The sequence below is a fragment of the Budorcas taxicolor genome, chromosome 1, assembly GCF_023091745.1.
Source record: "Budorcas taxicolor isolate Tak-1 chromosome 1, Takin1.1, whole genome shotgun sequence".
Classification (NCBI taxonomy): Eukaryota; Metazoa; Chordata; class Mammalia; order Artiodactyla; family Bovidae; genus Budorcas; species Budorcas taxicolor.
This window is the reverse complement of record NC_068910.1, coordinates 163,167,945-163,188,417: the sequence shown is the minus strand read 5'-3', so window position 1 is coordinate 163,188,417 and position 20,473 is coordinate 163,167,945. Positions and strand designations below refer to the sequence as shown.

Genomic DNA, 20,473 nt, shown 5'->3' with positions numbered 1-20,473 from the left:
CGAAGAGTTGACTCATTGGAAAAGACTCTGATGCTGGGAGGGATTGGGGGCAGGAGGAGAAGGGGACGACCCAGGATGAGATGGCTGGATGGCATCACGGACTCGATGGACGTGAGTCTGAGTGAACTCCGGGAGTTGGTGATGGACAGGGAGGCCTGGCGTGCTGCGATTCATGGGGTCACAAAGAGTCGGACACGACTGAGCGACTGAACTGAACTATATACCCTAAGTGTACTTGCTCAAACCCACCTCCCCAGATTCCTTGAAACTAGTCTGGACAAGGTAAAAGAGAGATACGATCAATGTTAACCCATGATTCATGTGTCACAAGACTAGATAAACAGTGGACATTTGTCAATAGGACTGTGGTCATATCCCAATAAACATAATGGAATTTACAACTTTGTTCTGTTACAGAGATAATTAGCATGTTCTTTTAAGCAACGGAGAGTCCAAGTACAAGTCCTGAGGCTCTTTTATCTGGGGGGTCTGGTTTCCCATTGGTATGCCACTTCTATAGACACCGGGCACAAAGTTCAGAGTCCATGGGAGGGTGACCATGTGTGTAGCCTAATGTCTGCAGCCTGGCCAGGATGGAGTCCAGCTCTGTCTGTTTCTTCCTTCACTTCCTGTTCCTATTTATTCAAGGGTCATGCTTTACCAAAATTCAGCCTTTGTCTCTCTCTCTATCCCCTTAGTCTGCTTTCTTTGCCTATTTCCATTTAAACTTGTTCCCGTCTTTCCCCACATAAGACCTAAGACCTTTCCCTCTCCTCTGTGCTTTTGAGCCAATTGTTAAGAAAAATGAGGCTATACAATCACTGTGCCTATATTTTCTCACTCATTTGTTAATCTGGCCTCTGCTTACACTTTCACCGTTTACACAGCTCCAACTGAGGTCATTAAACATGTCTTTTTCTTTTAACTTAACGTGTCCTAATGATTAGACCTTGAGCAATATTGCCCACTGCTAACTCTTCCCACCTTGTCTAAAACACCACCACCCACACAAACACCCAGAGCAATTGTGTGTCTACCATATCCAAAAGAGAGAAGTTCCAAATTATCACTATAACAACTCTTAAGAAATATGTTTTTGATCCTCAGTCCCTTATTCCCCAAGCCCAAATATGAGGGCCAGAAACTACTGATAGGAGTGGTAGGGAAATGAATGTAAGACAGAAGGAAGAATCTTAATCCCCTCCTCCCTCATTGTCTTTGCATATTTCCAGGTCTCACAGTCCCAGCAAGAAGACAGGAGATTTCTTAAGGTAGAATTTCTCAACTTCAGCATTACTGAAATTTTAGGATGGAGAATTCTTTATTGTGGGGGCTATCCTGTGCATTGATCCCATAGCATCAGCACTGGCATCTACTCAGTTGATGCTAGTAGTATCCACATTACCCAGCTGTGACAACTAAAAATGTCTCCAGACAGTGCCAAATATTCTGTGAGGGCAGAATACCCTTCCCCTTTCATACTTATTTCCTAGCTGAGAACCGCTACCATGGGAAATGAAATTTGGAGAATCAGTGACTGCACTATAGATTACCAAAGTGAAATTTCCTGGTAACTGAAGAAGACAGGAAAAGTTATAGGATCTGCCGAAACTTCACACGGTGGTAGGGAAGCAAAGTTTGAAAAGATCTGTGCAAAAAAGAGTTTTTGTAAGGATTGTCCCCCTCCTCTTGTCATCTTTTGCATAAAATTGTTATACTTATTTTCTTATATGAAGAGTAAATATATGAATATATATTCTAATCTGCCCCAGGTAGTTTTGTCCTAGCTTAATTATTAACAGAACCTCCTTTCATTCTCACAAGTGTCCCATTTTGGATGAAAATGACATGATCTTATATTATTTTCTCAACTACCCTAAAGGCATCAAGAGGGAAGCTAATTCTTTGTTGTATGCTGATGGATCCCTATGGTACTGTCATTGTGGCTAATTTTATGTGTTAACTTGACTGAGTCAAGGGATGCCCAGATTAAACTTTGGACTGCGTCTGTGAGGACATTTGTGGGTAAAATTAGCATTTGAATCTGTTTACTCAAAGTAGTTTCATTTCCCTGATGTGGGTGGGAATCATCTGATCCATTGTCAAACCTACAGTGAAAATAAAGCTAAATTATGTTATGTGCTCCATCAGCAGGATTGGCCTGGTCCTTAAGAAACTGCATCACTGGTGGCTCAGCCATTAAAGGATCTGCCTGCAATGCGGGAGATGTGGGTTTGATCCCTGTGGGAATATCACCTGGAGAAGGGAATGACTACCCACTTCAGTATTCTTGCCTGGAGAATCCAATGGACAGGGGAGCTTGATGGGCTACATTCCACAAGGTTGCAGAGTTAGACACGACTGAGTGACTAATGCTAAGAAAATGAGGCAAGCATGTGTACAAGGAGTCACATGCTCTAAGTGACAGTGCAGTTTAGAAGTCCTTTCTAGAGGATACTGGGGTTTTCTGGCTGTGTTTCAGCCAGATCACCTTACTCAGGTTCAGTGAAGAGAATAGACTGGTTATACCCACAACTAAATGCATTTCACTGTCATTGCTCTACAAGCCTAATTATATTTTGAAAAGATAATCACTATTCATACTTTTATTCATTATAGGTAGGTCAGTCCATATGATTTTTTTTCTTAAGCAAAATCAATGAATCTAGAATTTAGATTGTGAAGGATATTTCTTATATAATAGTACAGTGCCAAAGAGATGTGCCTTAAATAATTTTTCTAGATTAATAAACTTGTGCCCTCATCTTTACTTTGTCACTCATCATTGCTGAGCATGTACTGGCCCACTCATCCATAATGCTTTCAAAATCTCTTACACTTTACCTTCTCATTTTCAAGCTCCTATTTTGGAGTTACTTGCTAAAGAAATTGAAGAGCTCTTCATTTAAGAACAAATCAGGAATGATATGTAATATGACTGGTAAAATCTTCAACATGGCCTTTAATAAGGACTAGATGCCATAATTGGGATGCCCTTATCATCTCTTTGAGGAAAAGTTTAACATCCTAAGAGTATATAGCAAATGTATATCTGTAATAGTACCCTGAAAAATGCCTTAACACCTCTGGAATTATTGACATGTTTCCTTCCAAAATAATGGTAAACTTCTGGAATCGTTTATGATTCAAGTAGATTGAAAATGAAATAATATAACTTTTCTGCTCTCTATGGAAGCTTTTGATTGTATTCTTTTCAATTGTATTATAATACCTGTGAGTCCGGTATTAGTAACCTCATTGTATGTTTGAGTAAACTGTGATTCTTGAGAGTTTAGGATTTAAATACAGGTCTCCTTGACTCTGAGCCTTTGCATCTTTCAGCATTTCATTGGGAAACTTTCAGCCAACATTAGAAAGTAAAAGAACAAATAATGTAACATATTTTTTGCGTTTAATGTGGAGAAATCCTTGTGGAAATTCTCAGACACATTGCTTCACCAAGCCTCTATATCTTTCATTTTTTTATCTGCAGATTGAAGATAGTAAGAGTAACTCTACCTTATAGGATTGTTAAGAGAGTGTGTATTTATAGTAAATGAATTTACAGAACTTGACAATGTCTGCACACAGCAAGTGTTCAGCCTTTTTTTTAAAGAGCAGAGCAAGAATGCATTTGATACACCTGTAAATTATTTTTAATATATATAGGAAATCATTTAGGGACATTAGTCATTCTTCTAAAATTATGTCATGATTAAGGATTTAACAACAAGCTATTACCTTTGCAGCAATATGCTAGATATCACAGAGAATGTACAGAATGTACGAAAGCATCCTGTCTGCCTATGAGCCTCTTATGTCCTGGTTATGAAGATAAAATATACACACAAGATAGAGAACATGGAATTGTGAGATTCTACCTGGAAGAACAACAGGAGTTTGGTGGAGAGAGAAACTATGGACCCTAAACTGAGATGGGGTTGATGTGGTTAGTTGGTTCCTTAAGGAGTATTGACTATGGAGAAGGAGAGAAAGTTGGGGGTGGGGGGATAGGATGGAGTGTGGGGGGTGGAGGTTGGGGGCAGAGTTAGGGAGATGCGAAGAGCAAGGCCCTTTGGGGAGGAACAGCCAGACTGAGCCAATGACTCTGCCTTACTGGAAGAAAAGAGGAAAGAAGGAAAAAAAAAAAAGAGGAAAGAAGGTTCCCACCCTCCCCAAATGGCTATTCTGTTAAGTGTTTTGTCATTTTCCTTACAGAAATCTTGAGAACTAAATTTGTAAACTAGGCCTAACTGGAAATATCTGTTTTTCTCCCTTCCATACGGCAACCGTTACTGCAGGGAAGGAAATGGGGAGCCTGTGGGAGCCTAAACAATGAATAGACTCCTAGTGTGGGTTTTCTCCACGGAAATTAACATTTACGAAAATGCAAAGACTGTGCTGTTCTGAAACATTTTATATTTACATGTGAAATAAATTGTCTGAAAATGTTACTCGATTATTTATATGCATTTCTAAGTAGTCCACCTACCCTTTGACCTTTGCTTTCGCCAAGCAGGTGGGGAGTTAAATTGATTTGACCCCTTTGTTTCTTGACTCCAGTACCTATCACTCATACTTACCTATCACTTGTGTCGTATAATGCCTATTGCACTGGATGGAAGATTACTTTTCTTTAGATAAACTTCTGGAGAGATTTTTTAATAACTTTTAAGCCTTTGTGCTTACATTCATCTTATCTATGCTTTCAACTGTCCTTTCATATTATCTTTTAACAGCATTATTGAGATATAATTCATATACCATCCAACTCACTCATTTAAAGTGAACAATTCAATGAGTTTTAGTATCATCATAGAATTGTGCAACCATTATCACAATCAATTTTAGAATATTTTCATCATCTCAGAAAGAAACCCTGTACTTTTCAGCTATCATTCCCTCAGCCCTGGGCAATGAAGAAGCTGCATTCTATAGGTTTGCATATTCTGGGCATGTCATAGAACTGGAATCATGTAATAAGTTGCTGGCTCTTTCACTTGGCATGATGGTTTTAAGTTCATCCAGAGTTATAACCTGTATCATTACTTTATTTCTTTACTATTTCATTGTTTGGAAACACCACATTTTACTTATTCTTTGTCAGTTCAGTTGAGTTGGTTCAGCTTCTTGACTGTTATGAATAATTGTGCTATGAACATTGAAGTGCAATTTCGTGTGTGTGTGAGGCTATGTTTTCATGTTTCTTGAATATATTTCTAGGAATGGGAATGGCTGAATCATATGGTAACTGTGATCAGCCCTTTCACGCCTTTTTGAGTCAAGATGGCCTCACAACATACCTGTATCCAGGCACACTAGACACAGGTACCTGCCCTCAAATGCTCTCGTTTTGCTTGACTTCATAGTAGGCTCTCTGCTCTTCTTGTGTTCGTGTTCTTCTTTATGTCTCCTCGCAAATCCAGTGCTTAAAATACCACCCATTTTTTTTTTATCTCTAACCTAGACTGTTTCTCTGGACTCTGAATCTCCGTATCCATACGTTCAATACCAGACGCTTTTGAATACTTTATAGGGACTTCTAAATCAATCTTTTATTATCCTCCCTTCCAGCATGCTCCTCCTTATGTATATTCTAAGTAGGGAATGACATATCCTAATAAGAAATCCAATAGTCATACTAGCCTCAGTGTTTCCCTTACACCATCCATCACCAAGCCCTATTGATTCAGTCTTCTAAAGATTGTGAGTCTATCCTCTCATTCTTACCCTCTCCGTCATTGCGTTGGTTTAAGCTCTCAAGTGTTTTCCATGAAGCAGCCTCTTAACATATCACTCTGTGGTTCATCCCCTTCCTCCTCTCTCTGTTCTTCCTGAGGCTTCCAGAAGAGTTGCTCTGAAACCAAATCTAATCATATCATTCCTCAATGTTTCTCCATAGTCTACAGAATAAAATACAAGCTATGGGGCCTGGTGCACTGAACCTTCCATGAAGTGATAGTCACTCAGTCGTGTCCAATTCTTTGTGACCCCATGGAGTGTAGCCCACCAGGCTCCTCTGTCCGTGGAATTCTCCAGGCAAGAAGGAGTGGGTTGCCACTTCCTTCTCCAGGGTATCTTTCCAACTCAGGGACTGAACCTGGGTATCCCCACATTACAGGCAGACTCTTTACCAACTAAGCCACAGGGAAGCCAAACCTTTCATAGCCTAGTCCTAATAATCCTTCAGATTCTTTGATTAGGCCCGTCTTGCATCCAGACACAGCAAAGTCTCTCCGGGACCCCATGTGATCTGCATGTATTTTCACTTTCATGTCTTCACATTGGTGTCCTCTACCTAGACTGTCCTGGCCTTAAGCCTCTTTGTGGTCTGACGAAATTCCACCACAATTTTTTGCAGAGGAAACAAGTAATCATGTATCATAAAGATAATAGTGTTTTGTGCTTTAGGACATCTTGAGCCTTTAATAAGAACTTTCCATAATCTCAGTTTGCTTTGGTTTGGTTCTCAGAGCATCTTGTACCTTCTTTCGTCATAGATATTATTGGGCTATATTTTAAATATATCCCTTCACTAAGCTGACTTTCTTAACTCACTGATAGTTCTTTCAGATATAAAGCCACATGTGTGTTATCTTTGTCATCTCAATACTCAGTGCAATAATAGGTACTGAATAATATGTTGAATGAATTCATAAATTCTGTCTGCTCCAGATATTCCAAGAACCCCCAGATCTTATATGTTTCAAATTCCCTGCCTGTGTTTCATTTGACCCAGCTTCTTCCATGCCTAGAGCTAGTGACAGTATTAAGTACCTGGTGTTGGAGAAGACTCTTGAGAGTCCCTTGGAATGCAGGGAGGTCCAACTAATCCATTCTGAAGGACATCAGCCCTGGGATTTCTTTGGAAGGAATGATGCTAAAGCTGAAGCTCCAGTACTTTGGCCACCTCATGCAAAGAGCTGACTCATTGGAAAAGACTCTGATGCTGGGAAGGATTGGGGGCAGGAGGAGAAGGGGACGACAGAGGATGAGATGGCTGGATGGCATCACTGACTCAATGGACGTGAGTCTGAGTGAAGTCCAGAAGTTGGTGATGGATAGGGAGGCCTGGCATGCTGCGATTCATGGGGTTGCAAAGAGTCAGACACGACTGAGCAACTGAACTGAACTGAGGCAGTACTGGTGGTCCTCTTATTCGATGGCCTTTTCTTATACCTGCTTTTCTGCCATCTGCTTAACGTGCTTTTCTTTCTGGTTTTCATAGTTGTTCTTGCTCTTTTGCATCCTTTTAGCAAGGATGACCATTGGAGAAGGAAATGGCAACCCACTCCAGTGTTCTTGCCTGGAGAATCCCAGGGACGGGGGAGCCTGGTGGCTGCTGTTGATGGGGTCGCACAGAGTCGGACACAACTGAAGCGACTTAGCAGCAGCAGCAAGGATGGCTGCTTAGACTGATCTCCAAAGGCCGTGGGACTTGAACTCACTCTGTGACTGGTAAGGGCTCTGTGTGCACCTAGTCTTCATGCTGTGATCCTATTATTCTGTGTCACCCTTCAGGTGATGCTCTTTGCAAATGGACATAAAGAGAAACCAAACATTTACCTGTGCAATGGCTCTTGCTTAACAGCCAAAGAAAAGCCCAGACAGTTTTATAAGCTTTCTGTAAATTTCTTTTGATTCTTCCTTTAAACAGTTGAATTTATTAGTTAGACTTTTAAAAAAGAAGGCGAGTGGAATGATGCAGAAATTTAAGCCCTGTGTACCTCTTACCCCCACACATAGTTGTAGAATCGTTTCTTTAAATATTTGCTTCACTGAAGAAAAATAGCTTTTATTTCAGTACCTCCCATTGGACTCACGATTCCTCTCATTAAAATGAATGTATTTGCAGGTTGGAAGAAGAATTAATAGGGCCATCCTTTTGAATGTGGAATGGAAGAGTGAAAGGCAGAAGAGGCTCTTGCTGTATATACATGAAATGTGAAATACTGTATAAAAACAGAGCAAACATCTAGTTTCAAAAATGTATCACTAGGCTATTAATCTAACAAAACATCTCAATGGTTTTTTGGTCATTTGAGTTTTGATCGGTAGCTTTACAGCTTCTTGTATTTGGATATTGATTAGCATGAAGTATTAGAATAAAACAAGAAATATGTTAGCTTTTTTATATTTCATACAGTGTTCCAAATGGACAAAATAAGCAATTACATTGATGCTTTTGTAATTCAGTGTTTATCATCAAAAAGCTTTATCTCCATGCTTTTTACCTCTGAAAAGTTTATGGTTTAAAGACATTTGTAAAGATTTCAGACAACAAATAGAAAATCTATTTCATAAAGCAAAGAGAGATAACTATGGTATTGTAAGGACTGGAAGTAGTTACTCCACAGAATTGTTTTCAGTTTTAAACACAGTATTTTGAAGAAAGATGAATAGGTTTTCAAGGCTACCAATTCTCCAAGACATTGCCAATAATGTCCAGAGTGGTAGGAATGAAAGCAAAAGACAAAGTAGTAACTCATAATGAGACTTTGTTCATTCCAGGAGATAGATGGGATTCACAAATGGATACACATATTGCATTAAGTGCAATATGCTGAATGACTAGTTTGTAATTTCCTTTTATCGTTTCTTTTCTGAACCTTTGAAGTAATTTTCATCTCTGAAAATTCCCACAGGTTGTTTCAGAATTGTCTCCTTCATGTCTTGTAAATATGTTTACTGAGATTACCACCTAGATTGTCTTAAATTTACAAAAATCAAACAGAATCAGTTTTTTAAAATCTGTTGGAAAAAACCCAACATTCCTCTAAGTTCTGTTTATGTATCTCCTCATCCTGAAAAAGGCAGCATCTAGTAGAAGATAGGGTTCAGAAGCCCAGATTTATCACTGAGACCTGTGACCCATTCTGTAGTGATTATCCCAATGTGGAAACAACAGCAGCAAGCATTCCCCAAACCGACAGCATTGAGGAAGGGTGAGGGGCAAAGAAGCATCTTCTTCTGTTACTTTTGTTGATGACAGTCAAGTCAAAATCTGTAAATACAACTCGGGGTGTAGAAAGAGTCAATGCTGACTTGTCTTTTATAGCAAAACTTGTGAATACAGAACACACTGGAAAGGATATTTTATGAGGAAGGAGTTTTTTGATGAAAGGCATCCCTTAAACTTTATGCTTTACTGTATAAAAAGAGATAAACTGAAAGACCAAGTCATTTTCCAAGTTAAGAGCAAAGATTTATTGAAATGACACATTTTTTTTTTTTATCCTTTGCACTGGAGTTCACACCATAAGACAAGGCTTTTGGAGTGTTGGGTTAGAGCTTTTCAAGTATACTGACAATAGAGATGTTTTGTTCAGCTTCTGAGTAGATTGTCTTTCTTTTTATGTATTAGTGTTAAGTAGTGTTTCCTATCCATTTTATCAAAAAGGAAATGGCTGTCAGTAACTCAGTTCCTCCTACCAGTGGTATAAGCCTGATGTTGGAATATTGACTTAGATGAAACAACAACATCAGTTCTGACTCTTACTGTTGAAACTGATGATAAAGTTGCATATCGGGCCTTGTAAGCAGTATACCATGAAATTTAAAGGAAATTGAAAGTTACCCCACTCCCTTCTTACACGGCCAATATTTCACAGCAGTCTAAATCCTGATATTCCCAATATGTGTATACTTTTATTTGTTTGCTCGTTTATTTAACAAACGTTTATATGCTCTTATGTTTATCTAGTCTTAAGAGAACCCAACAGGATAGATACTCTTATTATTCTTAATTTGCAGATGAGAAAATGGAGACAAAGTAGGGAAACATTTTTCTTCCAAGACCACACACTGTAGGTATCCAGATTCAGGTAGTCTGACTCCAGAATCTGTATCCTCAGTTTCTAAGCTTCAGTTTTTCTAAGCTAAGTGTTTGTGTGTGTTTTTGCTCGGTCGCTCACTAGTGTCCAACTCTTTGCAGCCCCTTGGACTGTAGCCCACCAGGCTCCTATGTCCATAGAATTTTCCTGGCAAGAATACTGGAGTAGATTGCCATTTCCTACTCCAGGGGATTCTCCCAACTCAGGGATCGAACCTGCGTCTCTGGCATCACCTGCGTTGATAGGTGTCTTCTTTACTACTGTGCCACCTTGGAAACCCAACTAAGTGTTTATACATGTGATTTTTAATGATGAAAATGCCATAGTGAAGAGGGAGAATATATTAATAACCATAAATATACAACTCTGAGGAGTGCAGAGGTCTTGTAGAGAGCTGACTGGCTTTCCCAGAGGGGAATTGAGACCTAGACATTTATTGGAGGGAGGAAGGAAGCTGGGAAGAAGAGGAAGAAAGGTTTAAAACCCCAGGATGCGAGTGGAGTGAGCAGACTTCAGAAAGTTTCTAGGACTCTCTAGGAAAGGGAATTGTGGAAAGTAAGATGGGTGCCCACATGGGCTACTGAACAGATATGAACCAGGTCTGGCCACTCTAATCAACCTTCTGATTAATTTTGTTGTTCTCCTCTCCCTTATCCTCTCCTTTTCTCATCTCCTCCGTCCTCTCTTCTCGTGGCCTTTTCCATCCTTCTACACTAATTAATACTGGGACCATACATTCTATTAGCCTGTACGATTTTTTGTTCAAAGAACCCAAAGTACTTGTGCTCTTGTATGGGTGTGCTCAGTATGACCTGTGGCCAGTAGGTAAATTCTGCCCTGCATTGGTGTGTGAATCCTTGTTCATTGACATTGTGTTGTATTTGTGTTTTTAGTTGAGTTAGTGGCTGTATCAGTCAGGAGAAGCTATTTATGGCAAACACAGGAGCGCACATGTTCACACACACATCTCAGCAGTTTAAAATAATAGTTTTCTCTCACTCATGTGGCACGTATATCATGACAATTGTATTGAATTGTCTTCACTCTGGACCTACTTTGATGAAGGAGTCATTATCTGAAATACTAATAGTTGACAGAGTAGAAAGAAAAGAGCTTTGGAAGGTCTTACATCCACAATTAAAATCTGGTTTACAAGTAACCAAACAGAACTACTCACATGGTGCCATCCAGGAGAAGCTAGGCAGCCCAGTTCTACTATGTGCTTAGAATCTCACGACTCCTACAGTTGTAGACATTTAAAATTCAGAGGGTTCACATAATGATTGGAAATTTTAAGAATCAGAATTTGACAACATAGCTCCCCAATCCCTGCTAGGAAGTAGCTGGCCAGAGCTGAAGTAGCAGATATCCCCTTGATATGTTTTATGGCTAATCTCCCATTTACCAAATCACTCTAACCGCCCTGATTAGAAGCCTGTTTGTGCATGCATGTGTGTGTTAATTGCTAAGCCATGTCCAACTCTTGTGAAACCATGGACTGTAGCCCGCCAGGCTCCTCTGTCCATGGGATTTCCCAGGCAAGAAACTGGAGTGGGTTGCCATTCCTTCCTCTAGAGGATCTTCCTGACCCAGGGATCAAACTTGTGTCTCTTATGTCTCCTGCATTGCAGACAAATTCTTTACCCACTGATCCATCTAGGATATTATTCAATATATATGTCTTTTGCAGATATGAAGTAACAGTAGTTGATCTTTGAAAAGAACAATAACTCAGGTGGAATCCAAAATAAACTATGTATGTGATGTCATGTTTTCCCCCTCCTACTCTCTTAAATGTTTTAGAAGAGCTTATTTTCTTTAAAAAAGTTCTCTAGGGAAGTAAATTTACATTCATATATATTTTCAGCTTTATGGTAATAGGGAAAGAGTTGAAGTTAGTTGATGTTAGTTTACTTGCTAGATAAAACAGTTATTAATGTGTACAGACTGACTGTGAAATTTTGTTAAAAACATTGGTCAACCTAATGTTTTTGAAGTTTAGCTGAATAATTTTTGGGATTTTTGAATGCATAGTTGAAAGGAAGGTTAAGAGATTTTCCAAGGGGCACTGAAGTCAAACCATAAACTTTGTTTACCATTTAATATCATAAGGTGATAATTCTAAATGATCTGCGTTTCAGGAACTGGTTCAAAGAGACTAAAAATTTGGTATTTCACTTGCCACTAGAGGTGAGAGGACCTCTACATATTGCAGAGAAAAACTGCTTTTTTTATTTTTCACTATTAAATTGGGATGAAATATGCTATTTTACTCTGTATATGAAGTATCACACTTTAAAGCATATTAAAATTTCATTGACTCAATACATATTGCCAAATCATATGAATGGCTATGGGCATCTCAATGAATAATTTTGAGGAATGACAACTCAATGTGTAATTCTTTTCAAATGAAAACTGTAAAAACTCACTCTGCCTAGTCTTCTCTTAGAAGTTAATATAAGTTCAATCTATTTTCGTATTTCAATTGTGCCTGAATTTAAAATGCCAGGTTTCATCCATCTCTTATGGTAACTCTTATGTCTAACCATTTCCCAAAATATTTTCTAAAGTGCATATGAAAGCCTACTGGAAAAAAAAAATTATGGTATATGGGCTCTTGTTCAGGTTAATCAAAGTATGAGTAGTTAAAATGACTCTCTTTAAAACAAGGTTATTAGCATTTTGAGTGAAGATATATCTCATGGTAAAGTGTGATAGGGTTCATTTTGCTTTTTCTAAAGGGTAGAGTTGAAGTCACAACATATTCAGGGAAAAACAGGGATCCATGGTTCCTGGAAGAGAGGGAACTTTGAAATTTTTCTCCTATGGTTTTCCTGGTGGCTCAGATGATAAAGAATCTGCCTGCAATGAGGGAGATCTGGGTTCAATCCCTGGGTTGGGAAGATCCCTGGAGGAGGGCATGGCAACCCACTCCAGTATTCTTGCCTGGAGAATCCTCATGGACCGAGGAGTGTGGCGCGCTACAGTCCATGGGGTCACAAAGAGTCGGACATGACTGAGCAACTAAGTACAGCACAAGGCAAAAGAAACAAAAACAAAAATAAACAAATAGGAACTCTTTTGCACAGCAAAGGAAACCAGCAACAAAATGAAGAGACAACCTGTGGAATGGGAGAACATATTTGCAGATGACAAGACTGACAAGGAGTTAATATCCAGAATATATAAACAGCTCATACAACTCAGTATTAAAAAAAACACACAACCCAAACAAAAAAATGGGCAGAAGATCCGAATAGACCTTTTCTTAATGACATACAGATCTCCAACAAGCTCATGAAAGGATGCAAGAGATAGCACATCACATGTGTCAGAATGGCTATTATCAAAAATTATATAAATAGTAAGTGTTGACAAGGATATAAAGAAAACAGAATCCTTTTATACTGTTGGTGGTGATGTAAACTAGGGCAGCCACTATAGACATCAGTGTGGGGGTTCCTCAAAATCTAAAAAAAGAACACACACAATGGAATACTACTCAGCACATAAAAAGAGTGAAATTCTGCCATTTGCAGCAAGATAGATGGTTCTAGTTGGAGAAGGCAATGGCACCCCACTCCAGTACTCTTGCCTGGAAAGTCTGATAGACAGAGGAGCCTGGAAGGCTGCAGTCCATGGGGTCGCTGAGGGTCGGACACGACTGAGCGGCTTCACTTTCACTTTTACTTTTCACTTTCATGCATTGAAGAAGGAAATGGCAACCCACTCCAGTGTTCTTGCCTGGAGAATCCCAGGGACGGGGGAGCCTGGTGGGCTGCCATCTATGGGGTGCACAGAGTTGGACACGACTGAAGTGACTTAGCAGCAGCAGCAGCAGATGGATCTAGAAAATATTAGGCTTAGTGAAATAAATCAGACAAAGACAAATACTGTGCATTATCACTTATATATAGGATCTGAAAAATAACACAAGCTAATGTGTACAGCAAAACTGAAAGAGACTAGGGACATAGCAAACAAACTAGTGGTTACCAGAGGGGAAAGGGAAGGGAGGACAAGATAGGGGTGTTGAATTCATAGATACAAATTACTATGTATAAAATAGAGAAGCAACAAGAACATATTATATAGCATAAGGAATTATAGCCATTATCTTATAATAACTTTTAATGGTGCACAATCTGTGCAAAAAATGAATCATTGTGCTTTATGCCTAAAACTAATATACTATTATAAATCAAATATACTTCAATTAAAAAAAATAATGCAGTATGGCATAAAGGCAAAAAGAAAGTGGGTTATTATGAATAAAAAAGAGCAATTGCTCACCCGTATTATTCTGGAGAGAGGAGCCTGGTGGGCTACAGTCCATGGGGTTGCAAAGAGTTGGACACGACTGAACAACTAAGCACATCACTCAAGAAATTATTATACAAGGAATTTATGAACTCTGTATCAGGAACTGTGGATAAAGGACCAAATACATACTTTTCATTTCATCACAACACCATACTTTTAATACTTACCATCTTTGCATATTAAGGATAGTTTTATGGAGAAATCCCTAAGCACTGTTTGTTTCCTGTTGTTTTCCCCATATATTTATTATGATCCATTACACATTATCCTCATTTTTTTTTGCCAGCTACTTGTCTTCTTCTTCATTGACTTTTAATTTCATCATTTCAATCTGTTGAATTTCTTGTCATATATATTCTTACCAGTTTTGTGAAGTTCACATAATCTCTTGGTAGGAGAGAGAATACTTAAACATTACTTAAGACATCATTACTTAAAACATGATCTGAAAAATATTGAATCTTTCCTTTTTTTCCCTTTTCTGTTACTTTTCCTATGAAATATTCCTCTGAATATTTTCCTGAATTTTGAAACTTTTGTAAATTTCATAAGTGATAGCCATGACTATTTTAATATCCTATACAATGGTGTTCATTTTCTCCCAAATTATTATTTGGAAAGAATATTATTATTTAATAATAATATTCAATTATTTCCTCAATCAACCACTGAGTCAAAATAGTGTAGTGAGAGGTGCTTCTCATTGCTTTATCAACTCCCTGAGATACTAAGTTGTCAGCTAGACAAGTAAAATGCTCTGCTCTTAGCTGGATGAGAACATCAAGCTAGATGGAAAGCTTCTTTTTTTTTTATTTGGAGCCACATCTGAGTTCATCTCATCATGTTTAGGGAAGCACTGTGGACACAAAATCCAGGTTATCCAACTGCCTGTAATAGTGCCACGTGTGATACATAGTTGCTCCATAAACTCTTGTTGGATAGTGTAATGAATCACTGACTCTAGCCCAGTCTTCAGTGTACTGAGACCTCTTCTGTTTCTTCCCTTCTTTTACCCACACGTTTTCTCCCTCAGGTATGTAGATTTCAGTGCCTGTCTTCTGCATATGCAGTAGTCCATTCAGGAGGCCACTTCCTGTTGAGTTTTGAGTTCTATCCAGTGCATTAGGGGAATCAACGAGTTTGTTCACGAACAGTCTTGCATCTTCAAGTTAATTTATTGATGATTCATATTAGCTAAACTTTCATTTTCCATTTCTTCACTTTTAAGGATTGTATTTGACCATCTTTCCAGTTATTTGTAACTGAGAACGGATGAGTTCCAAGGTATTCTTTTCAGACTGTGTGTGCTACCTTCATAACATCCAGTTGTATAGTTTATTTGATCATTTTATTACTCCTCTGCCTCATTTCAGTGTAAGAGAGTCTACAGAATGCCTACTTTATGATCTCATGTCTTTGAATTTTATGTAGCTTTTACAATAAGAAACACAGTAGAATTACTATAGGGGTTCACATATTCAAAAGATGCTTTCCAGCATGTAAAAGTGACAGTGTACGTTCATTACACAAGAAGTTAAAACATGTGTGTTGTGGATTTGAGCAAAGACCTTTCACCTCAGACTCAGATTATCTGATTATTAAAACACACTCACTTCTCAAATCCTCAGTTCTCTTATAATGTCATGACCTTTAACTGGAAGAAGAGATGCAAATACCACTTGTTCTCAAAAAATACTTAAGCCATTAAAGGAGCATTTTAGATTTCTGTAGGCTTTTCCACTTATTCTCAGAGGATTACCTGAATTGATGAGCATCTGATGGGTTTCGCACTTGGGGAAGGAAGAGAACAAACCTCTCTATTAGTCAAATCTGTAATAATATGTGGTGCTGTCCCTGAATTAGCAGCCATTCACTAAATCATCACCCACAGTTCTTTTCATCCACTGGCACCTTAAAGTTTTGTGGCATACAGAATATTGGGGCTTAACCAAAAAGGTCAGTGGCCAACTTTGAAAGAAGCCTAAGTCTTATACCTGTAATGTAACTTTAGAACTCCAGGGATATAAAGTTGCAGCTTTCAACCTTGGCCATACATTTGTAGCTAAGTCGTGCCTGACTCTTTTGCAACCCCATGGACTGCAGCCCACCAGACTCCTCTGTCCGTGGGATTTCCCAGGCAAGAATAGTAGAAGGGGTTGCCATTTCCTTCTCCAGGGGATCCTTCCAAACAAGGATTGAGAGTGGTACTCCTGCATTGCAGGCAGATTCTTTACCACTGAGCCACCAGGAAAACCCTGGCCATACATGGAGAGCTCTAAAACATGCTGGTGCCTGGATCTATTTCCAGATAGTCTAGAGTGAAAATTTGGGGCATCCCTGGTGGCTCCAGTTGGTGAAGAATCCGCCTGCAGTGCAGGAGACCCAGGTTAGATCTCTGGATTTGTTAGATCCTGGAGAAGGAAGTGGCAACCCACTCCATTATTCTCACCTGGGAACCCCATGGACCGAGGAGCCTGGTGGGCTACAGTCCATGGGCTTGTCAGAGTTGGATATGACTTGGTTGGTGGTGACAAAACCACCTGGGGATCTTGTTAAGCTTGCAGACTCCCTCTCAAGAGTTCTTTCCATGGAGCCTAAGAGTCTGCCTTCCTAACAAGCTGACAGAGGAAGTGGATGCTGCTGGTTCATGGACCACACTGTGAGTTTTAGGCCTTAGAATTTCTCTTTCTTTTCCTTCTGTGTAATATTTTTGCACCATTCAGAAGTTTGATGCCAGTTTAACCTTATACCGCTTTCCTAGAATTTTTTTCTTCCCTACTTTGTGGGTTGTTGCTCATGACTCTTTCTAAGAATGTGTTCTTTTCTAATAAACCAGGGCACTGAGAGGCATTTCTCAAACCTTGTGGGTTTTTTTTTTTTTTTTTCCTAGTAGGGAGGCCAACTTGCATTTATAGTGCACATAATTGGTGAGTGCCTTAGGCAGAAAGATAAATATAACTCTGGTCACTGAAAGGTTTCCTTCAGTGGCCCTATCTCCCAGGTCTAGCATTGAAAAAACTGCCTTTTATGGCTCCCCTGGGACTCCTTTTTGTTAACTTCTTGGAAAAACTGCATCCAAGTGAACCAGACAAACTTCTTCCCCTGAAGCTAACCTCTCCTTAATTGCTTGTTGTTGATAATTAATGCTAATTTACCCCCACTCTCTTGAACTTGGAAACCAATGTTCCAATATTCAATGTTCTGCTTTAAAATTCATAGCCTTTTCTGTCTCTCTTGCTCCCTCTGAGTTAGATTGAATGGTGGTTCTCCGATTGTATTTTGGATAGGTATCACCATCCACCAAAAAAATTGTACTGCTGATGAATAATCATGATTTCTTGTTCCATTTTCAAAGATTCTTGTTTGGTAGATCTGAAGTAGGCCCAGGTATTTATGTTTTTATTAAGTGGCCACTAGGATGATTTTTGAGACCCAGCCTTTGAGAAACAGTATTCTTGACCTGATTTCTCAAGCTTTAATGTGTATTTAAATCACCTGGGGTTCTTGTTGCCATACAATTCTGGTTTAGCAGTTTGGGGACAGGATATTTTAAAAAAGACTTCAGGTCCTAGGAGTCACAGTATTTTGACTAATAAGCTTTTAGATCATGTAGTTCATACTATACTATTCACACTTATACGTATACACTACCTTTAATGTATTATGCTGCTGCTGCTGCTGCTAAGTCGCTTCAGTCGTGACCGACTCTGTGCGACCCCATAGATGGCAGCCTACCAGGCTTCCCCGTCCCTGGGATTCTCCAGGCAAGAACACTGGAGTGGGTTGCCGTTGCCTTCTCCAATGCATGAAAATGAAAAGTGAAAGTGAAGTCGCTCAGTCGTGTCCAACTTCATGACCCCATGGACTGCAGCCTACCAGGCTCCTCCATCCATGGGATTTTCCAGGCAAGAGTACTGGAGTGGGTTGCTGTTGCCTTCTCTGTTAATGTATTACAATGTATGTTTAAAATCTTATGTGTATGGTTGAAACATGAGTTTCTTAAGGGAAAAAAATCTCAAATCATGGAATACCAAACTTAGAAGAGAATTTTAGAGAACTGAACCAGAGATCTTTTACCCAATCCAGACCTTCAGTTCAGTTCAGCTCAGTTATGTCTGACTCTGCAACCCCATGGACCGTAGCACGCCAGGCTTCTGTGTCCATCACCAACTCCTGAAGCTTACTCAGCCTCATGTCCATTGAGTTGGTGATGCCATCCAACCATCTCATCCTCTGTCATCCCTTTCTCCTCCTGCTTTCAATCTTTCCGAGTATCAGGTCTTTTCTAAGAAGTCTTCGCATCAGGTGGCCAAAGTATTGGAGCTTCAGCTTCAGCATCAGTCCTTCCAATGAATATTCAGGACTGATTTCCTTTAGGATTGACTGGTTTGATCTCCTTGCAAGTCCAGGGGACTCTCCAGACCTTCAGTTCCTTTTAAAGAGAACATAGTAAGGCAATAGCAACCCACTCCAGTACTCTTGCCTGGAAAATCCCATGGACGGAGGAGCCTGGTAGGGTGCAGTCCATGGGGTCACTAGAGTCAGGCACGACTGAGCGACTTCACTTTCACTTTTCACTTTCATGCATTGGAGAAGGAGATGGCAAGCCACTCCAGTATTCTTGCCTGGAGAATCCCAGGGACAGAGGAGCCTAGGGGGCTGCCATCTAGGGGGTTGCACAGAGTTGGACATGACTGAAGCGACTTAGCAGCATCAGTGGCCATACAATGCTGTTTATTGCATAAATTAAATCTGTATCAGAATGCTGATTTTAAAGATTTTGGGGGTCTTTAATCTCTTATATAAAAAAAAAATTATCCTGGATTCATTGTTGATGGATATAAGTTTAGTCTGCCTTTTTCTTGCTTTAGTGGCTTTAACCTAAGACTGATCCATCTAAAGCATCAATAAAGTGGCATTGCTCATATTGAAAGGAAGCCTTGGCTTGTCAAAACATCCTTTGCAAGATTTTTTGCAAAATTCTTTTCCATTATTTCCTGTGAAATTTATTAGAGTGAAGAAAAATAAACCACTTTTATTTGATAGGAAAACTGAATATAGGAGCCTGGTATGAACTGAGCAGAAAGTTTGGAGCTGAATATAGCTGGATTTATGCCCTAGACAACTTATTTTAGCACTCTGAACTGATTTTTCCATCTGTGAAATGGGTATAATAATTGCTATCCCATGGTCGGAGGAGCCTGATAGGCTGCAGTCCATGTGGTCTCTAAGAGTCGGACATGACTGAGTGACTTCACTTTCATTTGGGAGAAGGAAATGACAACCCACTCCCAGTGTTCTTGCCTGGAGAATCCCAGGGATGGGGGAGCCTTGGAGGGCTGTCGTCTATGGGGTCGCACAGAGTTGGACACGACTGAAGCGACTTAGCAGCAGCAGCAGAACCATATATAATTAGAAAACATAATAAAAATATCTGTAACATAATTCATAATAAAGGGCAATCATTATCTTTCTTCCTAGATTTGTTTTTATACATATTATTGCTACTATAAAGTCTCATTATTTTCACATATTTGCTCTGCGTCAGACATATAATTTCAATCTATTTAGGTTATCTAAGTCCTAGAAATTTTACACAGATGACTTAGAAGACATAAATATAGGTGAAGGACTGTGGTAAAAACATTCAAAATTACATATTGTTATAGGACCTCTTAAATAAAAGCCAGGTCAGATATTTAGAATACAGTTTATGAGAGGAACAAGGTGATTAATTTGTACTGAATTTAAAAATTGAAGATTATTAGCTTTTTAGAAGCTGATAATTTGCTAGGAAAAATCATTTCTCTGCAACATTTGCTATAAACTGTATACTGTTTTTCTTTTTGAGGACATTTTTGGTAAATGGAATACTACTTGTTTGTAGTGGAGAATTTTCTTATTTTTCTTGTGTCCTTGGAAACATAATTCCCTTATATCCATTTTTTTTTTAACTCAGAAATCCTCAACTAGGGAAGAATTTGCTCCCCTTACTCCCAAAAGAGACATCTGGCAATGTTTGGAGATATTTTTTGCTCTGTGACTGGTGGGAGCTGCTATTGGCCTCTAATGGGCAGAGGCCTGAGATTCCGTTAAGCACTGTACAGTGTGCAAGGCAGGCTCCCCACAGTAAAGAATTATTGGCTCAGAAAGTCAATAATGCTGAGATTGAAACCCTGTTTTAGTCTATGGGTTGATTAAAGTAAATGCTACAATGTTCAAAGTCTGTGCGTCAAACCATGCTTTCTCAATGGGGGCAACATGGTTTTCAAGGGACCAAAAACTGGTCCTTGGTGTGCAAAAAAAATGTTTAG

At 39.2% G+C, this 20,473-nt stretch overlaps 1 protein-coding gene across 1 annotated transcript in view; it reads left to right on the top strand.

Annotated features, from left to right (window-relative positions):
• LOC128052808 (EGF-like and EMI domain-containing protein 1) overlaps window positions 1-20,473 on the top strand; it is a 616,586-nt gene that overhangs the window by 196,757 nt on the left and 399,356 nt on the right.